This window comes from Mastomys coucha, unplaced genomic scaffold, assembly GCF_008632895.1.
Source record: "Mastomys coucha isolate ucsf_1 unplaced genomic scaffold, UCSF_Mcou_1 pScaffold15, whole genome shotgun sequence".
NCBI lineage: Eukaryota > Metazoa > Chordata > Mammalia > Rodentia > Muridae > Mastomys > Mastomys coucha.
The window spans coordinates 78,612,898-78,634,018 of record NW_022196897.1 but is presented as its reverse complement, the minus strand read 5'-3'; the positions used below and the strand labels follow the sequence as shown (position 1 = coordinate 78,634,018).

At 46.5% G+C, this 21,121-nt stretch overlaps 1 pseudogene; it reads right to left on the bottom strand.

The window, feature by feature from the left end:
* Positions 1-885: 885 nt before the first annotated feature.
* LOC116090505 lies at positions 886-21,114 on the bottom strand (annotated as a pseudogene).
* Between the last annotated feature and the right edge of the window lie 7 nt (positions 21,115-21,121).

Genomic DNA, 21,121 nt, shown 5'->3' with positions numbered 1-21,121 from the left:
TCAGCATTGGATGTGAGGAAGACAAGGCTTTTCTAGCTCAGGGGTGGGGGGCTTCCAAACAGAGGATTTGGTGGCCAAAACAGGAGGGATTACAGGAGCAAAACAGTACTATAACAAGTTAGTCCTTCCTGAAACAAAGTCATAATTGCAAGATGAGTACAACAAAGTAGTCAGAGTCATAACCAGATAGTCATAGACATAACCAGGTAGAGTCAAACCAGGTAATCAGAGTCATAACCAGGTAGTTAAAGTCATAACCAGGTAGTCAGAGTCATAACCAGGTAATCAGAGTCATAACCAAGTAGTCAGAGTCAAATCTCATAGAGTCATAACCAGGTAGTCAGAGTCATAACCAGGTAGTCAGAGTCATAACCAGGTAGTCAGAGTCATAACCAGGTAGTCAGAGTCATAACCAGGTAGTCAGAGTCAAACCAGGTAGTCAGAGTCATAACCAGGTAGTCAGAGTCATAACCAGGTAGTCAGAGTCATAACCAGGTAGTCAGAGTCATAACAAGATAGAGTCATACCAGGTAGTCATAGTTGTGTTTGTCCTCCACGATGGATAAGAAGGATCAATATAGACATGGGCCTAAGACAGGCACAATCACCTAGCTACTCTATTCCCTAGACGGGATCATGGAAAACAAGTAGATTCTATCCAGCTCATCTTTAATAAACAAAAAGTGGGGATTGTACTCTTCCCCCAGCCTTGAGTAGGCTAAACAAACCTCCAATGGTTTTACAACCTAGCTGGAGTCAGCACCTGGTCTCGGCACATTTGCATTGGGAACTTTAAGGAGTTGACTGCTTGACCACCAGCTGAGCTTGCTTTGCAACTCAATCCAGCTAAAACAAAGGATGGGTCTGTGGTTTTTCCCTATATAAACACAGAGCTAAAGATTAAACTTTGAGCCTTGATCAGAAACCTTTGTCTGGGCTTCTTCATCTTCTCTTGTCTGCCTGTTCTTTTTCATGTCCAGCCTCCCTTTCAGGTACCCAGTTCATCCATGACTGCTGGACAGCTACACAAAGGTAGGGTTGTGAGATGGTTAGAAATAACTTTTGAAATAAAGACATAATTGCTATTCCTGGGACAAGCATTACAGAACCATTTGTAGTTAAGATTATAGGTGGGGCATATAGACCAATCTATGAGAAACTGAGGTTTTAATCAAACTCGGAATGAACCTAGTTTGTCTTTACTATGAAATAGCTTTTAAGCCTAAAACAGAGGCAGACTGGTTCTTCCTATTCTCCTAGCAAGTGATTATAAGTAATGCCAACTATCAGATCAGGAAAATCAGCCATTATTAGGAAGAATTAGCTAATTATTTTCATTTTATTCTCTCCTTTTCCCTCCATACCTTTTTCTCTCCACCTCCACCCTACCGTAACCCCTTCCAGTTTCAGGCCAGAGCTGGAGGAGACAAAGGCAGTCAACCTAAAGTTCCTTCTGCTTTGTGCAATGTCATAAACACCTAGACAAAGCCAAAAGGAACCCAGCCTGAGGCTCTTCCCCTTCACTTCTTGCTCCTTGAGGCTTGAGAAACAAACCAGGCTGCCTGCTCTAAAAGCAATAAATGAAGCTATTAGGCACTAAAGAGACAAAGAACGCGCCCTTTCCATCTCAGAGGGTTTGTTAGCCATCGGAAAGCAGAGGGGTAGCGAAGAGGAGTCTTCCTTGTTCTGTCCAAGACTTCTTTTCAACAGGACCTGGAGGGAGGCACAGTGGTTTCCCAGGTAGGCAAGATGAGGAAAGGCTTCCTAGGCAGAAGTCCAAAGATAAAAGATAAATAACCAAACTGCAAACCGAGCAGATTGGAAAGTGAGGGGCCAGAAGGCTGGTCAGGAAGGTGGCAACCCCCTGAGGATGGGGCTGCTGATGAGAACACAAGAAAAAAAGAAAGCCCAAGAAAGCCCTGAACAGAAAAGATTCCAGGTATGGGCTGTGCCCAGGGAGAGGCCTGGAGCCAAGTGTCTGGAACACAAGACATGAAAACGAGACCAAGGGTCTATGGCAAGATATTAGTGTGAGAACATGTAGTGGAATGAAAAATGAAGAGCAGCTAGCCGGTTAGTTCCCAGGAGCAGCAGCACTGGGCATCGCCTGTGCATGGCTGGAGTAGACATGTGGTTGTCAGGTGACCATAGATGAGGGCAATGAGGGAGGGAGGAGTAAGGTACCTTTGGCAAGCAACAAGCCTGGGGGGGGGGGGGGGGGTGGACAGAGGAGGCCAGATCCCAGAGGTTCAAGAAGAGAAGCTCTGGAGACCTGGTCGGTGGAAGCCTTGGTCACCCCAAATGGGGGATTTCATAAAGCATCTAAGGAGCCAGCAGCAGAAAAATCCCACAAAACTAATCCAAAAGACTCCCAAAGTGGCTATCGTCCCCCATCCCCACCCTTGCTGCTTCATCTCAGGAAAGTACAAACAGGAGAGAATGGCTCCCCTAAGGGCCAGGGGCCTTCTCCTGGGGACAGCACAGACACTCTCCCAGCCCAAGCACAGCAGGTGCAACACAGAGCTTATGGAAGCCAGCAGGAGGCTTCAGGCAGCCAGACTCAGATGCAGAAATAGTGCCTTGAGAATGAGGAAGTGTGTAACTGGTGACGTTAGAACTAAGCCTCTGGGTCACGTGGGGAAGTGTCAGCTATGTAGATGCTTTAAAAGCCAAAGCAAGTCAGGCTAAAGTGGCCTTTCTTAGCTCAGAGGGCTGAAATAGCATCCCCAAGGGATGCTGGACCTAAGGACTCTTGAGGTTGCCCTCATTGCCAGTACCATTCCTTCCTTTAAGATGGGTGTGCACGACATAAAGAGGAGACATCACCCTATTAACACCGCATGAAGTTTCCCACCCATCTTAGGTGGGGATGAGGACCCCTTCAACACAGATACCAGGTAAGTTGAGCCCTCTCCTAAACCACCTTTCTCCAAGTTTTGACCACAAGTTAAGCCCAAGAATCCAAGCACTGCCTGATTCTCACAGCTCCAGTTAGTTACCAAGCATCTAAAACCTCAGCTGGCAAGGACCTTCCTCTTCTGCGTAACAGGAGTGTCTCTATCTTTCCTATGAAGAAGCATGCTCAGAGACGTGAAATGACCGTCCAGTGATACATCACAGCCCTCAGCATCCCATCTCTGACATGACCAGTTCTCCAATTAATAGATACCGTCGTTGGGCTTTGCCTAGCTCAGTGACCCAAAACTCTATTCTGGGTGAAATATAGTCTGTTTCAAATTGACTAGAATTTTGCCCAACCAAAAAAAGAAGAAAAAAAGAGCTGCTCTTGGGTGGCTACCAGATGCCAAAAGATTGTCCATGCTTTCCAGTATGTTTCATTATCCATGCTTTCCAGTATGTTTCATTGTCCATGCTTTCCAGTATGTTTCACTCTATTCTAGATCTTTCCACTGCCTCTGCCTCACTTTGGAAGATATCCCATTGTGAAACCAAGTCTTTGCTCCCATGTCACATCCAGAGTAGTCTACCAACTGGACCTAAAAGATTCTGAGAACCCCCTTTTCTTCTTCCTCTGCCAACACTGCTGGCCACATCTCTGGCTACAAAGGAAGGAAGGTTGCCTGGCCCTTTCCAGTCTCTCCCTGCCCAAGGAGAGAGCTACACAGCCTATGCTGGCAGGCCGTTAGTCTCCTCTTATCCTGGGGTACCCAGTTTATTCTCCTGACAATTATTTTCTCTCAAGAGTTAACTCTATCACCCTGGCAGTGGAGAAAAGACCATGATTCAAGTGGCAAGAATTAGACTGAAGTTAGAAACGTAAATCATCACCTTTAACCCCAAAAGAAATCTGTAGGGAGACTGTCCTACGAACCTCCTCAAGCCTCTGTTCTCAGGACTCCAGTTTGCCGAGACTAGTTGAGCCCTCCATCTCTCTCTGAGATCCTTCTTTTTATTAACTCATACACAACTACTTGTCTTCTGGTTTGTTGAAGCAGTAAGTCAGACAACACTTGCCACAGTAATGCCTGTCAAAGTGGCTAGCCATGAAAACTCCAGCACCACATTCATCAGAAGGACACTCTCGATGAAGTCGGCTAGTTTTGCCATTTTCATCCGTCTTATAGTATTTCAGCACAGCCAACTTAACCTTCTTCCTCTTATGCTCATTCTTCTTGGGAGTGGTGTAAGAGTTCTTCTTCCTTTTCCTACCACCACGAAGTCTCAACACAAGATGAAGGTTGGACTCCTTTTGAATGTTGTAGTCAGAGAAAGTATGGCCATCTTCCAGCTGCTTACCAGCAAAGATCAGCCTCTGCTGGTCAGGAGGAATTCGTTCCTTATCCTGGATCTTGGCCTTTACATTTTCTATAATGTCCAAGGGTTCAGCCTCAAGCATGATGCTCTTCCCTGTAAGGGTCTTCACAAAAATCTGCATCATGGCAGCAGCTCCACTTGTATTCAAAAAAAGATGGAATAGACTCGATGACATGGGTGAGAGCGATGCATGGGGCCACTAGCCAGAGCCTGGCCAAAGAGCACACACTCGAACCTTCTCATAAAACAACTGAAATGAATGCTCCGAGTAGCCAGGATTCCCTTGAAGAATGAACTACAGCTAGGTAACCAAACAGAACTCCTACTTCACCCCTAAATGCTTTGCATCTATTGATCAGGCCCTCTCCCTCAGGCCCACAGAGCCTCAAATTCTTTGTCTATCCACTGACAATCATCTCAGCCCCAATTTTTAGATTATTCTCTAGGTCCACTAAGAGATCAGATATTTGATATCAAGAGAAAACTGGAGGAGGAAAAAAATAAGTGTATAAAAATCTGTGAGCTTGCACCAGGTCATGGGGCACTCTCCAGTCCTGCCAGGTCGTAATTCAACCTGGACCATTAAACATTAGTTGTGCCTTCAGGAAGATGTGCAGGGGGTTAGGGCACTAGATCCAGACTGCATGCTTAGATAGTGGAGCGGCTACGTGCAAACAGAGCCAGCTCATTCCCTTGTGCTACTACAATAACGAGTGGCAGGGCTCAAAAGAAAATGGGCACTGAGGGTAACGATTAATAGCCCTAGCTGGGTCTCTTAGTTATACAACTTCTTTGAGCCTCTATTTCCTCATGTGTAAAATGGGGACAGAACCTCTAATTCATAGTAGGGTCGCAGATTTGTAAGGGCTATGTTTCTTTTGGAAAACTCCTGGTAACTGTTCTCATTAGTAAAAAATAATAATTCCCCCTTATGCCACCACTTTATCCCTGAAGCTAAGGAGGCAGCACACAATGCTTCTTAATGAGAAACGCACCATCCACCTTACAAGAGGCAGCAGTGGGCCCTCAGCAAGCTCACTGAGCATGAAATTGAGAGAGAACAGATATGTGTCTACTTGCACGCTAATGAGGCTCTCAGTAGGGGGGAAAAGGATGTCTGTGGTGTTCTGTGCTGGTGATGGGGAGGCCAGGTAAGAGGAGGAGGCAGGGATAGGAGCAGCATCAGGCAAGCTGATACCCTACCTTAAAAGCCAACATCTTCTGCCTAGTGGTGACGCAGACTTTAGCGAGCAAAAAAAATAGGCCTCTGAGCCTATGGGACCCACCTTTCCAGCCCAAGACCAAAGGCACAGTAACTCAGATATTGTCCTTTTTCAAAAGAGCAATATCACAGCCACAAATTCCAGGCTTAGGATATTGAGGCCTGATTGCATTAAACCCCTAAAGAGAGCCCCCACGACCTGTGGTGTCTTCATCTCCCCTCCTCACCCCTTTCAATAGGATAGCTAGGAAGTAATAGATAAAGAATACACCAGAAGTGGCTTTCTGGGGGAAACATCACAGTGGAAGAAAGTAGAAGGGAGGGATGAAAAGTATTTCCGTTGACCAGAAGAAACTGGGCAGAATAGAGCAGGTGTCCGAGTGGGTAAATCTCTGCTTGGAAGTGCATGGGAGACAGAATCCAAACACCTCTGGAGCCCAGGAGCTTCCGTCATGATAGGCAGTAGGATCTTTGAGCCTGTAGAATTCCCTGCCCCCCCCCCCCAAAAAAAAACATCTCAGAAGGCACAAGCATCTTATTGTCTTTTAGGTGAACATGACAGGGCTTCAAATCACTGCCTACCTTCTCCACCAACTGTCTATAAACAGTTTACCCTTGTATTTTGATACCTTGGCCTCTGAGATGTTAATTTATGTTACAGGCTCTCCCTGGTGTTCCAGCCTTTCCATTTTATCTATGAATTTTCCACTTCTTGCTTGAATAAGACAAAGCCTTGAGAGTTGCATGGGCAGACACACATGACCTGTTTGTATTTAAAGCATAAATGCCCATGTTGGACAGTTCAGTGCTGTTATCAAGAACCCGAAACTTTTCATCAGTTTACCCTGAATTTCAGTTTGAAATCAGAGGTCAGAGACAATCACCACCAACTCTTCTATGAATCTCTCTCTCTCTCTCTCTCTCTCTCTCTCTCTCTCTCTCTCTCTCTCTCTCTCCCCTCCCACCCCCATTGACATTGCTGTGTTTAACCAGAGTGGCATGAGTCCAAAGAACCAGCCCAGCAAACACAGAGAGCCATCATGAAAGGAGCAGCTGTCCGAGAGTGGAGAAGCTGCTTGAGGTTAGCAGATGACTGAGAGAGAACAGCATGAAGAGGTAATCAGGGTTGTCATCTGAAGAGGCAGGTCTGGACCTTGAGCCAGCAGAGTTCGAGCAAGCAACAAGAAAGCTGTAAGCAACTCTTCCTCCCAAGCACCCACACCAGCAACTGTGCAAGCCATGGAGATAGTACACTCAGAACTCTTTCAAGAGTGTTAGAGCCAAAACCACCTTGAAAGAGAGGAGGTTCCCTGCTGAACAGATGAAGATGCTGAATGGAAAGCTCAATGCCATCTGCACCATGTGGATGAGACCAAGGAAAATATGCCTGCACTGAAGCTTTCAGCGACTGTTGGCACCAAGAGCCCTCAAGCCAGCACCCACGACACCTAGTCAAAGCTTCCCAAGCCTCTGCCATCCACTCCATCTGCAGAACCTAATGGCCACACTGATTTCTGTACCCAGTTTGGAGTTAAAAGAAGGCCAGTCACTAAGGTTTTGACCCATGTCAGCCAAACCATACAACTCATCTCAAAGAGTCCTCTCTCTCTCTCTCTCTCTCTCTCTCTCTCTCTCTCTCTCTCTCTCTCTCTGTCTGATCTCCTTCTTCCAGATGTTGAGTGCCCCCTGTTGAAATGTTCAAGTCCAGAGACAAAGCCTTAATTTATCCTTAAACCCCCATGTTTTCAGAGCTGCTCCATTCCTTCCTCCCCACCCACCGCCACCCCCAAACCAGAAAGGGCAGTAAGAGTATGACTAGAGAGAGCAGCTGAAGTTCCTCTAGATTAGACTTAGGCCTTGCTGCCGAGGAGCTAGCTCCCAGTCTACAAGAAAGCAAAGTCAAGGAACGACTCAGTGGACAGTCTGTCTTCCATGCCAGCCAAGCTTCTCCTTGTCTTGCTGCCTAGACACCACCCCTCTTATTGATACAGAGCTGAGCCACAGGGCCTCTCAACTCCAAAATGCTTCCTTGCCCAAATTGTCTTCCAATTTCTTGCCCTCACCACCCCAAATCTAATGAAACTGTGTCTCCTGGATCATTTTTGGCATTTGCTGAACTTTCTAGCAACTTTTGCCTTGAAAAGTAACACAGTTGTTTATTGTCTTTGCTTTCTTGCAGACTGTGAGCGAGCTTCCCTGAGTGCATGCAGGACTTACGTCTAATCTATAAGAGTTTCATTTGCACTCTTCAGACTCAAATATTTTTGTGTTTTCTTTTTCATATGGTGCTGGGGTGGGGGTGGGAGGGTATACCCAGAGCCTCACATACTCTAGGCAAGAACTCTATTACTGAGACATATAACGCTAGCCCCTAAGAGTCAGTCTTATGTCCCTTCCTATATCCAAGCACCACCTAAAAAGGGACCTTTCCCTAGATATCTGAAGCAGCTGAAAGAGGACCTGCCTCAGTGAACATTCAGAATGCTTTCAGTGTCTACGCATTTGCTGGCCAATTGGTACAGGCGATGTTGCCAGATATGCAAATACAAGGCAGATTTTCACTTAAGCCTGGGTTCTTTGCTTGAGGCAAACAGATGTGAAGCCACAGCTTAACACCTACAGGATGCTTTCTAAAGAAACAGAACTTCAACTCTCCAGTGGAGATGGAAGTTCTTCACAATCTTTTCTTGAAAATAGCTTGCCATGTCAGGGGCACACAAGGACAGAAGAACATAGTATGTGAGTTGAGTCCCCAAAACTGATGGGCATACGTATGTTCTCAAAGGAACTCTCAGAGGTGTCTGGCCCAAAGTGAGGCAGAAATCACCTCTAATGGAAGAATCGAGCTCTGGAGCCATCCTCAAGAGCAAAGAATAGCACCCATTGCCTAGTGCGCACACTTGATCAGTAGCACTCACTGTCCACATCTGTTAAGGCCTGTGCTCCTTATGTTAATGTCAATGACACGGATTCAAAGGTTTGTTTTGTGTGTTATTCACCTATCAAGCCAGACTCAGATGCAATTGTGAAAGCTGCTTAATCTCTTGCTTTTAGGCAGCACCATTTAGGCTATGATGTGGTAAATATGAGTATCATTAGAAACATTGTAATCAGAGGTAAAAGTCTAAGGGAGCGTTTCACACTTAGCATGTTCCAGTTCTTGAGTGTGAGTTTGACATGGCTAGTCTCTCTTCATTAATAAAATGTGAGCTAATACCGATAGAGAATTAGATGTGATGGTCCCTCTGACACTTCACTGAGAAGAACCAGGACATTCCGTTACCATAAGCTCTGAAAGGAGACAAGAAGACCTCTTTCAAGGCATTCTTTCTATCTTTGTTTCCAATACATTTGGCATTCAATTGGCAAATTTAATGCATCCGTCAAGCAATTGATTGAGCACTTACTGTGTACAGCACATACTAGATGCCCGGATACCATGAGTATATGAAAGTCAGTGTATGTGCTTTCTTGGAGCCTACGCTCTGTCAGAGAAGAGGGACAGTTGTCAGGAAATATTAAGATGGCCCAGATTTGGGCAGCCTTGGAACTCTGGCACTGTGGAAGAATTTGTTTGTTTGCCTTTCTAAAACAGCAACATTTAAACCAAGGTCTTAATGTTGAAAAGGATTCTGTCCAAAGGCCAGAGAAAAGAACATTCCAGAAAGAAGAAAATAGCTAGGCAAAGTTATTCCCTAAGGGAACAATGATTTGGGTGTGTTGGAAGGCTGGGGGCAAGAAAGTAGGCAGATAGTGAAGGCAAAGAGATAGGCTGGAATGCACTAACCATCCTTTAGGTGTGACAAGGAACTTGGATTTTATTCCAAGCCCAGGGTGTCACCCGGAAATGCTTTGAAGGCAAGAACCCAAACAAATTGGATTTACATTTTTAAAAGATGGCTCTGCTGGTTGTGTAGGGCAAACATAAAGCTGTTGAGGGATACATTTAAGCTGCCTGTGATGGTGTGACCTTGTCTGAGGATGTTGACCGCTAATGAAGAGGAGATGGGTGGAGAATGTATTCAGAGGGCAACACTAGCAAGGCTGGAAGGTGGATTCAATGTGGGGGTGTAAAGAAAGTCAAACCAGAAGGGACCCAAGTCAAGGGCTGTTCAGGTTCAGATAGTGAACAAATGGCGGTCCAGTTATAAAGTGGGGAAGAGTGGAGTAGAAACAACTTAAAGAGGAGGCAGGAAGAACACCCCAAGGACTGTGTTTTACAGCAGAGAGCCTGTGAAATGCCTGTCATAGATAGGAAAGCCAGTGCTCAGCCTAGACCTCACAGAGATCTGAGGCTGAAGAAACTAAACTGAAGCTGGGCAGTGGTGGCTCATGCCTTTAATCCCAGCACTTGCGAGGCAGAGGCAGGTGGATTTCTGAACCTAGTCTATTGAATGAGTTCCAGGACAGCCAGGGCTACACAGAGAAACCCTGTCTCGAAAACCAAAAAGAAAAAGATACCAAGCTGAACTGAATGGGAGAAGATCCTTAACACATGGCTCTGAGTTCATATGTCTAAGAGTAGAAGAGGGTGGAGATGCAAAGTAAAAAGCCCTAGCACCCAGCTTATCCTGTAGAGGTCACCAAGACATGACACATGGGATATAATACACAGCACTTAGCCTTGCCATCTCCTCAGCTTCATGAACATCCTGTTCTACACAACAACAACAACTGAAGGCTCAGGGCTATATCATGGTCATTGGGACACCCGTAGACAGCCCTGACCCTCTAAGCATGTACAGCTAAGGGAACTAAGACGTGACTCCCAGAAAAATGGAACACTTGAAATTCAGCTCCACTTCTCAGCCGTGCAGACATCCATTCACTCATGGCAACACCGCAGAAGAGTGGAACAAACCGCTTCAATGATAAAAGCTAAAGATACCAGGGAAAATGTATAAAACTGGTAGTGGTCTATGTGAAGATCAACAGATCTTTATTGTACATGGGCTGCATGAGATCCAGCCTGCCTACCGGCTTATTGAATGTGTATCCTAATCAACCTCTGAGAGTCTCCAAGTCTTCCAAGGAATTCTATCATTTGTCCAGTGACATTTAACAGCCCCATGTAAACCACCCTGAATGCTGAGAGGTAAGAGAGGAGGAGGATGTAATGAATCACATATGATATTACACACTGGTGTCCCTCAACACAAGGGCTCAGTCAACAAGTAGATGAACATCTTGTGGTAACAGCCATGTGAAAGGAGATACTCTGAGGCTCACTGGGACTGAATGAAGATAAGCATGGCTGAGTTATCTTCATAGTAATGACAGGGAAGAGGGAACAGTGTCACGTGGGTGTATTTCTAATACCATTTAAAGAGCATTACTCATCCTTTTTTCTGCCTTTCTCCCAGTCCCCCACTCCTAAGCCTTGCAGAAACCACACCATCCTCACACCAGGAGACCAAAAGACCTATAGAAAACACCCAACCTTATACATCAACTCTGCCACTTGGCAAGGAGGTGTCCGCTAAAAACAAACATGGTGTGCACATCTAGAGATGTTCTGAACTCCAATTCTGAAAGTAGTGTCTCACCAAGATAGAAGTGAGAAAATCATTCTCGGACTACAAACAAGGGAAGCGAGAAGCAGGTATGGGTGGCAGCCTCCTTCCTGCTGCCATAATGAATATATTTGCCAGAGAAAAGCAATAGTTAATGGAGAGCTAGGGAAGAGTTGGGGGACTGGAGATTTACTGCATCACGGAACAGAAGAACAGGAAAGAATGGAGAGGAAGGAAGACAATTATATTTAGGAACATGCTTTTACCAGGAAAGGTTTATTTTTTTTTCTAAGAGATTGCTTTTGTCTCAAGGCTTTCTATATTTCTACCCCTCTCTCTGATTTCTACCTGGTAGCCTTAGTCTTTCAAATCTTTGGCCTCGCAGCTGTTGTCTTGGGAGGAAGGAGCAGCCACCTAAAAGGAATTCCTGCTTTAGGGGAGCAGAGATGGGGAAACAAAACTATTAAGACCATCTTCCTGCTTCAAAGTAGAAGGAGAAGCCAGGGGGGAAAATCTAGGAAGGGACATGGTCTAGTGTCCTCAAAGAGGAACTAGTCCCTGCTCTCCAGGAACACACTAGGAAAGATCTCTTTCCTCCCCTCCCACCTCTCCCCCTCCCTCTCTTTTCCCTTCCTCTCTATTTCATTTCCCACCCCGACCCCCAACCCCAAAGCAGGAATCATAAGCCAGTTCCTGATCCTATGCCATGTGTCTGATGAGACAAATGCTTCTTAGGGCCTAGACCTGACCACCCCTGAGGCCTGGGCAGAAGCAGGAACTACAAGAATGACTGAAGATGGAGTTGAAAAGTAAACTCCCTAGTGCTGCCTCTGCTTAGATGACCCAGTAAGGAACATTATGATGAAAGAAGACTCCCACTGGTCTTTACAAACCAACTACACGCTCCATTACAATGCTTCATTGCTTTCACAGAGCATCTAACAAGCTAGTAGAGTGAGCCTTTCTTATCTTTTTCTAGGAACCTTAGAGGGAAAATGAATAAGTGTTAAAAGATTCCAGCAGACAATAGACTTCTCTTTTCTCCCCACTCTAGTATTATTGCCCCTCCATCTTTACCGTAAGTTCTACCAGTGAGTCCTGTTCCACATTAACCCTAAGCCATGACATCCCAAGAGCACACCAGCAACACTGGTTTGTCCATTTCCTCAAGGATGAAGTTCCAGTTTACCTAGTTCCTCGGGAGCTGATCTTACAGCTCATTGGCAACTTAATTCCTTTTCATTTGGCAATTGGTTCAGCCTCAGCCACCTCACAGGGTGCATTCCTCTTGGCCAAACAATTTGATGAAGACAACAGAATACAATATTGCTCGGTAAACACAGAATCAGAAAAGAGAAAATAGTGGCTTTCCCAGGAGGTTTTACCAAGAAAAAGACAACAGGTGGTGTTGAGACATCTGTCCAGGTGGTTATCCCATCACAGGGTCATCCCACACTCAAGTCACCTGTTTTGATTGGATGACTAAGAACCAGAAGCCCCAGGCAAATTTTGTTGATGTGATAGGCCTCATAACACTCATGTCCAACGGGCATGTGTTCAGGGTAACCTGACAATAGATGAACCGTGGCTGTGTGATTCACCCTGGCCCTATTCCGTCAGGCTCCATGTCATTCAGTCCTGTTTAAATGGTGGGAAATGGGACATAAAGGTAGTGCCCTTCTCTGTATGCTAATAGCAGAAAATAGAGAACTACAGTTCATATCGCCTGGTCAGAATCATGACTCAGAACACATCTGAGTAGACTGATGCAGTAGGCTTTGCTGAGATTTACTAAGGAAACTCCCATCCATCCTGTTCTTAGATCACTTTCCCTGAGTAGGAAGTGGACAGCCTTGCTCCATAACAGGGCAGATTCCTAGAGACAGAAAAATACCAGATGACTGAGATTTTCTGTCTCCTGCTTCCTAGGACTGTGTTAACTAAATTATGATATCCAGGAAATGAGTGATTGAATTCTACATACTGTCAGGGACATTGATGACTTCTTGCAAGCCCAAAGAAAGGCAAGCAGGGGTAGGAGGGTTCCCAGGCAGTAGGAAAGGGTGGGGGGGGGGGTAGCTGGAGGAGCCAGTGAGAGGTACAGTAATTACAGGAACTGCCAACTGACTTTGTGAAGGGGATATTTTTTTATTTTGGATTTCAATGGGGTACTGAAGACTGAACTAGAACCCCAAAAGACTAGTTATAAGGAAGCTAGGCTTTAGTTCAGGAGAGGGCAACAAGAATATGAAGAAGTTTCAATGACAAATCCCCTGCCTTCAATGATCTGCTGCTCCCTGCCAAGAGGCAGTATGAAAATCCCCCTAGACAGATAGCTCAGAGACCAGCCAGGCAGTTTCTTACCAATTCTAAGAACTGTCCAGCACAACTGGACCAAGTCAGCTTTGCTGGGGCCGTGGAGGTGGCGTCTGCTGTGGTTCGGGAAACAGGAACTCCCGCCTGAGCCATGGGCATTGTTCCCAACAGTCATTTCCGTAATGACAGATTTTGAAGGGTGAAGTCATGCTCAAGTGTGAGCTGATTACCTCTTCATTCTGTCCTCTATTTCTAGAACTGAAGCCTCACTTCTGCACCCCAGTGTACACAACCCCCATGGGTAGACATCAAACAGATGCCACCCTGGATCTCTTGCATGTTGCCAGCAGACCTGAGGCCAGGCTTGCCCACTAACTTTAAAGCAATTTGACAAAACACCTTGCCATCAGCACCTGGTGTGTTAGACTTTACATAATTTCCTGCATATCAGGGCACTGGGGTAGGGGGCAAACACATAAACCCTGACCCCAAAGAGCTCCCAGTTTAGCAGAGAAGTCACCACATCAGTACACCACTCAGAGTGTGTGAGCAAGAAATTACAATACAACGTGCTGCTGGGGTATAGAGGAGACAGGTCCTATCTGAACTTCCTTCCTGCTAGAAAGATATGAGAGTCTCAAAGTGGACATGAGGCTGAGGCACGTGAGCTGGGTTTTGAAGGATGAGTAGAATTTAGTCACTTGTTAAATGAGAGAAAGGGAGACATGTAGAAGGCGTATATGGTATTTTTTTTTTAAACCAACAATAGGCATTTGACTCTAGGGCATGGGCAGGAACCTAGGACTTATTAGTCTAGCATAACCAGAATGCTGGTGGCCACTCCTAACATCTCTCCCACCCACCAGGTGACAAGGTAGGAGCTCCGGCTGTTGTCAAAGCAGTTGAGGCAAGGCAGCAAGATGGAAGGAGTCCCTTGGGCCCCAATATGAAATCTGAAACTGCTGTATGTTCTGAGATCTAGGACTGCTTCCAATTTTGACAGTCTGACTCACAAGAATCACTTTTTGAGGGTCTATCCTTTTCTATTTTGGCCCAGTGAAAACGTTTTGCTTGTGAAATGGAAGCAATTGGACATCACATTTAGACATGTAACACTCAAGCCTAAAAGACGAAAAAAAAAGTTGGTCTCCCAAAATTTGAAGAGCAGACTTCAACGGTTTTTGAGGAGAGCAGAACTTTGAAGGACCTCTAACACTCTAAGCTTCAAAGAATGGGAAACCTCATTGTACACTGACTGCTCTCCGGAGGTCAGATCAAGAACTTACTGGTCAGCTCCCCATTCTCCAGCTGTCGTGGAGGCTATGTCACAACCATGAGTTAGTCATTCCTCTGGCGGGTGCACAGTAACTGCAAAGGTCGGGTTGTGGATAGAGGGGTGACATGTGTGCATGCACACACACACACACATACAAACACATAGTATGTGACATATCTGCTCTTTGAGAAATGATCAATCAAGAAGAGATTCTGCAATTGTTGAATCTCACTGGAACTCACAAGCACCCCTGGCTTGTATTTGGGTCAGAACTCTTCCACAGTTGCACTGAAATTCTGATCTCCTCCTAGACAGAGGCCATCCTCCTTGAGACCCCACAGCTCCCACATCACGTGGAGATTCATCTTCTCCCTTTCCCTCTTCCTCCTCCTCCTCTTCCTCCTCTTCTTCCTCCTCCTCCTCATCCTCTTCCTCCTTCTCCTCCTTCTCTTTCTCCTCTTCCTCCTCCTCCTCCTCTTCCTCCATCTCCTCCCAAGTTCTGGGAATGGTGATCTCTGACCATGCTGTATGTTGGCAGGGAGAGATGGGGACTCTTCCTTGCCAGATCCACAACTCACAGGAAAGACTTAAGAACTTTCTGAGGAAGAAGTATGCATGGGTTCTGAGACATCACAGCCATTATCCTAGGCTGCCTTGGTCTTTCAGTGCTTGTCACCTGTCTCTCTTCCACCTTGTTTTACCTGGTCCCCTTTCCACATCCACCCTACCCCTGCTCTGTAAAGTGCTCATCCTGCTCCTCTCTGTGGACCATCTCCTACTCAACACTCTCCATTTATGGTTCTTCTTTCCCCTATCTAAGCCATCTCTGTGTATTTACCCACATGGAAATTCAACAAATAATTTCGTTCTATACAATGAATCCCTATTTATTGAGTTTTTACTATGTGCTAGCTGCCAGAGTCTGCTCCATGCAGTCAGGGAAGAAACTGCCTCCCACCTAGCCCTGACTCACGAAGTTCTCTTCACCTTCTAGCCCTCTTTGTGCACACAGGCCTGAGACCCAGAGGTACGGAGCAGGTGTACTTGGAAAGGGCTGCGGTGTACAGCTCCCTTTTCTGTGTCACATTTTTTTCCTATGTCACTTTTGCTTCAGAAGAAGCTCCTTGAAGAGGTGGCTGGATAGAATAGAAACTCATCAACAGGGTCAGCCTTCGTTTGTCTCCTTTAGCTCATCCAATTTTGTTCCCCATCAGGGAGAAATGATGAAAAAAATATGAATAAAGAAAACAGGCAGTGGGGGAAGGGCACCCTCAAGCACCAGTCCTAACTCGGGCTTTAGAGGAAGCAAACATGAGCTCCACCTTGGCCACCAGACATTTCCCATGCAGGCCCTACTTCTCCTCTTCATTTCCAAAGAGGCCAGCCCCGGTGCCTAAAAACTGTGTAGGCAATCTCCAGAGGAATGACTCTGCCCCACCAGTCACCCAGCCTTCTAAAACACCTTTCTCATGACCTCCCGTAACTAACCCAACACACCCTAAAAAGCATTTTTTTAGCACCCTACACCTTGCATTTTTGCCTGCCAGAGATTAAGACTAGCCATTCTTCTTGCAACCACCCTCTGGCAGAGTTCTTGTCCTCTACTAGTGTATATTGAGTCAAACTTAAGTAAAATCAGAAGATCCATACCCTAAAGTTCTTTGCCCTCGAGAAAAAGCACCCCCCCCCCCGTCTTTTGCTACCACTTTGCCTTTATTTTGTCAAATCCCCGGTCCTTTTCACATGAGCCATCTGGAGAGCTAGCTACAAAGAGAAAAGAAGATCTGGGTGGCATCAATGAGGAGGAGCTTGAAAAGGAGGACTGGTCATTCTGACCTCCTCCAAGAGTGGAGAGCCAGAACATACTGTATTCTGCCCACTGCTGCCTCAACCCCTTGTGGTTAGGGTTCCTTTTTCACCAGCTATGGCATGATTTCCAACTATCTAGATCTATATTCAGGGTCCAGTGAAGATGCCACATATAAAGAATGAGTTTTAAGTGGTGCAGAGGGACAGAACGGTCTCTCGGGCTCCCACTTCCTGCCATTTGACTTCCTGTCCTCGACTCACACTTGTGCCTGTCCTGGTATTTAAGTGGATCTGACTGTTTCCTGTCTTCCTAGTCTTCATTGGCCCCTGATCTCAGCTGTGGTGCTCTCACCCCAGCCCTCTCTCTGCCTTTTGTGGCCCTTTTCTCTCCTGGATCACCCAGCATGGAACAATGTTCCTCTGCTATGTGGCCCACCAAGAAGAGAAGAAGGCATCTGGCAGGAAATCTCTCTCTTCGTACCCCACTGAGCTCTCCACATTTCCTAAGTGGATCAGAAACTAGGAATAAGGTACCCAACTGAGCTCAGGCCTGCTTCTGTGCAGGTCAGGACTCTGCAAGCTCAGGAGGGTTATCTGACATGCATAGTATCAATATGTTTTCTCTATGGAATGCTCTAAGTACTGGGGTTTACCCATACTGTGTCTAATGGCACACAAGAGCACTGTAGAGAAAAAGATGTCACCTTTTCTTAAATGCCCTATTCCTCTCTCTAGGAACCTCTCTCTCACACTTGCTGTCTCTTCCTTCGGATGTGTCTCAACACCTCCTCTACCTGCCTGCCCCAGGAGTTCTTTGAGAACCCAGGAAATGGAAATGGCACTGGGAATTCTGAAGAGCCCAATGGTGGCCCTGCCAGGCTCTACAGATTGTCAATAAGACAATCCCTGGTACTTCCTACCATTGCATTGACCTACCCACTGGGTGCCTCCCTGCCCATTGGCCACAGGGAGAATACATATACCACTCAGAGCTGTGCCAGAAAGTGTCCTGGCCTGCCTTTGTACAAGGATCCTTCAACCACTCTCCTGACCAGCTCAAGAGGCCTGCTGGATCCTGATCCAGCAGCAAAACACCTGTTTTTAGACCCCAGCCCACTCTGCTCCAGCAAAGCTTCCATCTGCAATTCCAGATGCAATATTGTTTTTATTTTCTATTCCTCCTCTACAAAGCATCCTTTTCTTCATCATTATCATCATTCCTTCACCCAATTGTCAGAGGGACAGTAGGGAAGGGGGAGAATGCTGAGAACTCTGGAGAACTAGGAAAAGCCAGGAATGAAAAGCAGGAAGAGCTCTGGCCTTCCCAGGAATCCAGCAAGCAGACAGCAGATTTTCTCACTCACCCTAAGAAGATAAGGGTATGAGGAACTTAGTGCACTGCTTTAGAAAATAACTCCAACCCACCTCTTCCACTCTCACCCCACCAACTCTCACTGGCTCCAGGAGAAACCTCCTTGGCCTGCCAATCACCCCTGTACTGCAACAGTGGACCCTGCTGTGAGCCCAGAGCCCCAACCAACCCCACCATTCCTGCCACCAGCTTGGCACAAACAAGATACTTTAGGAGATAGGTACATCCTTTTCCAGCCTTCCTCTTCTTTACTCTCTTTGAAACACATCACCCAACTGACTTAGGGCCCTCTGTGTGTCTCTGAAGTCTCCCTCAGGCTGACTGAATGCTCCCCCCCACCCCAACACATCCCCAAACAGCTCACCCTAGAGTCACACAGAACTTGAGCTCTACCACACACAGTCTTCACCTACTTCAGTAATAAAACCCAGAAGCCAAGGCCCATGTGCTGCAAGGCTGACAAGGGTCCCCGGAGACACCCCACCCACCACAGACCTCTAAGCCCTGAGCTTTCTTCACCCTGCCGCTCTTTCTCCTGGCCTACCTACCTATCATTTCAGCCAGGCCTAAGTTCATTCTCTGCCTAAACAACAGTCGTTTTTAGGTTGACGTCGGAGAAAGCACACAGACTTTGCACTTTGGGCTCTATAAAGAAATGAACCTATTCCATACCAAACTTGTCTCACAATATTCAACATTAATTTTGGAAAACTGTGAAGACTGGATTCTGTAACCATGAAGACAGGGATCGAGGAGGGGAAGGCTCTTAGAACCTTTCAAAAAAATGTCCAATAAGCCTTGGGCAGGACTCTGTTGCTGACAGCGACCTCGCTGTTCTGCAGCTTAGTGCCTCTCCATAGTCCTAAATGGCAGGCATACAGGTGAGGGCTAGCACAGCCATGGCTCAAGGTCCCTCAGTCAACCCAGTGAAGAGGCCTATGGTAGAGCATGTATGGCCAAGATAGAAGTCTGTCCAAAGGACAGAGAAATCAGGAGGTGAGGTGGACAGAGAGGAGGAACTTAACAGTTTGGGGTATATTGCCTCTTTCCTTCCCTTACCAAGAGGGAGGAAGTGAAGGAGGTGAAGGAGGAATCCATTTAGCACAAAACCAGAATGGTCCCAGCACATTGCTGACAGGGCAAAAACTGCCAGTGAAATAAAAACCTGACTTGCGTACGCTCATGACTTGCACATGTTCTTTAAAAAAAAAAAACTTTCATTTTTTATAAAGGTGATATTTGAGTAACTCTCGCTTTGTCCTGAGCTGCTGTGCTTAAACGGAAACGCACTCTTATCCCATGGCAGCTATGAATGCTAGCTAGCACACAGCTTTGCATCATCCCCTGTGGGGCTTCTCCAAGTCTCACAAGAAGAGGGTTTTGCAAGAGGAACACTGAGCCAGGAAAGGGCCAAGCGCCTGTGCCATCTGAGAATGGGGAGTCTGAGTCGTACTTATGACAATGTCATTCATTCCCTGAAAATAAGAAAACAATTTACCCAAAACATCACTCCTGAATCTTAAATAGCACCAAGGTGTCAATTACTCCTGGAGGAAAAAAAAATGATCAGGGGTGTTCTTAGATGGAGAGGAGACCAGAAGTCTCAACTCTTCTATACAGTTCCCGGAGGAGCCAAGCCACACAGGCAGCTCCTCAGCTTTGCCTGTGTCAGTACCACAATTCTCTCCTCACCTCCCCTCTCTCAACCAGACCATTTCAAACTGAAGCGGTTAACTCCCTCCTGCCTCCACAGAGGCAAGGTCACAATTTCAAGAATCTGTCCTTCCACCTTTGAGTTTGACTCGACATTCATTGCTCAATAGTGGCCCATGTGGAAAAGAAGTGGGCAACTCTTAGGGCCTGTCTCCCAAGAGTGCCCTGCCTTGTCTAGGAGCTAGTGCTCTGTCTGAGTTGCTTTGGCTCTTCCTCAGCTGAGCAAAATCAGGAAGTCAGGTGACTGAAGCAGAGGGCTCTGAATCCTTTATGGATTCCACTCTCTTGAGTGGAACCACAGATTATGACAAGATGCAGAAGACAGAGTTAGGTAGGGTCACCCCGGCAGAGGTACTGTCTTTCCATCTCTGTATTTGACCTTGCCTTGGCTCAAGCAATCCTCCCACCCTTAGCTCTCTTGACTTTACTTGCCTGCCCCCAACACACACACACACACACACACACACACACACACACACAGTTCCCCTCCTGCTCTAGGATGATAGATGACAACCATGGAGGACTGAGGAGGGTGAGATGGATTTTCACAGGACGTGGCCTAAGAGAGACAGGGGACAACAAGGGATTCAAGTGCCACTTGATCTTCTACCACAGGCAGGGCTTCTCCCTTCAGAATAAAGACCCCTCTGTGCCCTCATTCTTTCTTGGCTCCTCAAGACCTCATGGCTATGGGATGCTTATCACTGCTTTCCAGCTGTGGGATGAAAGAAATTGGCTTAGCAGGGTATCAAAAGAACAGAGGGGGAGGGGGATCTGGGTTGGCTTCAAGAATCAGTTTGCTGACCATCTTGCTCACATCTCCCACAGTTTGTTTTGTCTTCTCCAGCTCTGACTCTGCCTGAGCATTTTCTCTGACCTGTTCAGTGTTCCTTCTTGGTGGGGTGAGATGCAAATCCACTCATTGTAGCAACATTTGGCTTCCAGGCCCTGTTCAGTAGCACTGACCCTCTCACCCAACCCTACTTCCCTGGCCTTTTGTTTGATGGGGAGAAATTCTAGTCGCCAGCTGTGAGTAAAATCAGCAACTCAGGGTTATCCTATACCAGGCTTCATGGAGGGCCAGTCAGTCTTCAGCTTGCCTCTCCCACTTTCATGGCCACACTTTCCACAGTGATAGTCACACCTCTAAAAGCCATAGTTCCCATTACTGTTTTACTACCTCAAGTGGGACTTACTACCACCCTGCCACACACTCCCAGTCTCCTCCTGCTGTCATCCCAAGTGCTTGGTCAGTGCTTCAACCATAGAGATGAAAATCAACCATAGAGATGAAAATCAACCATAGAGATGAAAAAGGAGAGCAGCTTCCAGAAGCTGACTTCTTAGCTCTGGCCTTTCCTAAGCCTTCCCTCCCTTCTCCGGGTGGCTTTCCTTCCCCGGTTCTGGACCCCATGAGCACACAACCACTGAGACTTTGCTCTTGGGCAGCAGTGAAATTTTGGAAAAGGTTCATGGAAAATGGAAATAAATACAACTTTATACATCTCTGTAAAACTGGGATAGAACCACAGTCAGCAGAAATGAGGCTAAAGAAGACTTGGAAATATATGTGCTGTCCCTCCTTAGGCCCTGCTTGGAAATATATGTGCTGTCCCTCCTTAGGC